This window comes from Pteropus vampyrus, unplaced genomic scaffold (genome assembly GCF_000151845.1).
Source record: "Pteropus vampyrus isolate Shadow unplaced genomic scaffold, Pvam_2.0 Scaffold38, whole genome shotgun sequence".
Taxonomy (NCBI): Eukaryota; Metazoa; Chordata; class Mammalia; order Chiroptera; family Pteropodidae; genus Pteropus; species Pteropus vampyrus.
The window spans coordinates 594,404-595,896 of NW_011888819.1; the positions used below are offsets into that span (position 1 = coordinate 594,404).

Below are 1,493 nucleotides of genomic sequence, written 5' to 3' on the forward strand. Positions count from 1 at the left end.
GATAAAGTATCATACTATTATGAGAAACAGAGAGTCATGGACCTCAGGACAGCTGAGATGAAATTTCTTGGCAGAGGTGGAATTCAAATAGGTCTTCAAAGGACAGAAAGACATTCCACGAACAGCTTTCAGGTGAAGGATTTAAAAGTGAGAGAACCTAGGGTTTATTCGCCAATAGTAGGTGAAAAGTAGGTTGTTTGCCAGTGAAGGCTGGAGGGAGAGGGACTATAGTAACAAACGAGGTTGGGATAAAGGAGGAGCCACGTGGTGGCTGGTCTGATTATAAGATGAAGCCGAACATCGTTCTGTAGAATAACGTGTGAGCACTGACGTGATTGAAAGATAATTGTGCCAATATTGTAAAGGAGAGCTGAAGAGACTAGGCTGGTGATTGGCAGGATTATTTAGAGAACCACACTGGCATGGGGGAGGAAGATGGCAAGGTAAAAAAGAAGAAGTCAGATGAGATGAGAGTTTGTACAGTTTGATAGGAGTTACATTTGTACTCTTTTTGGAAAAGTGACTACATTTTAAAAATATACGTTGTAAAATATTGGGAATTACTTTTTTTTTTTTTAATTCCTACGGTACCCGGTCTTCCGAGGTGGTCTCCCATCCAAGTACTAACCAGGCCCAACCTTGCTCAGCTTCCGAGATCAGACGGGATCGGGCGTGTTCAGGGTGGCATGGCCGTGGACAAAATATTGGGAATTAGATGGAAGAAGAAATGAGTGTTCAACTAGTTAATAGTGAAGCCAACTCATTATAGAGCTTCATTGGCCTTGAGTAGAACACTGCAGTTACTATCTCCTAGGAATGAGGGACCAGATTTGTACCCAAGCACATCAGAACCTTCAGAGGCCAGGGCATGGCACCCACAGGGTTTATTTATTTTACATTCTTAATAGATAGTTAAGCATAAAAGTAATTTGGCAAAGACTATTGGAGTAATATTTAGGTTTATTTTCTTGCTTTATGCGAGACCAGAAGAATCGTATGACATTTTCAGTGAGATTGGGTTTTCGTCACTAGAAAGAGAATCAAAAAGTCTTTGAATACATTTTAGTCACAAGGAACAATAACTTATTCCTGAGTTATTAGTGTCATTGTAGGTCCCATTGTACTCCAAATATATAGGAGGGGTTTTAGGGAGGGTATTTTAGGGAGAAGAATGAGTTTTGTTTTACTTTAACATTTTGTTTTGCGTTAGAGGATTACTATTTTATTTTATAAAACACATGATTTTATAGTATAAATAGGAGAAGGTTAGGGACTTAGAAAGCATAGTAGACTCTCTTGAACCTTCCTAAACTTCAAACTTCCTGATCTGACCTTTTTTCATAATTGTTTTACTGTTTTATACTTCGAACATCAGACTTCTCCTCTTCAGTATTCTTAACTGACCTACATCAAAGAATCTTTCTATCAGAAATGATGCTGGCCTCACAGGATTATTTGGAGGAATATAGTACGTAGTCTATGTAGAGTACCTG

General features: G+C 38.7%; 1 pseudogene; it reads right to left on the reverse strand.

Annotated features, from left to right (window-relative positions):
- Positions 1 to 579: 579 nt before the first annotated feature.
- On the reverse strand, positions 580 to 698 carry LOC111738434 (annotated as a pseudogene).
- Between the last annotated feature and the right edge of the window lie 795 nt (positions 699 to 1,493).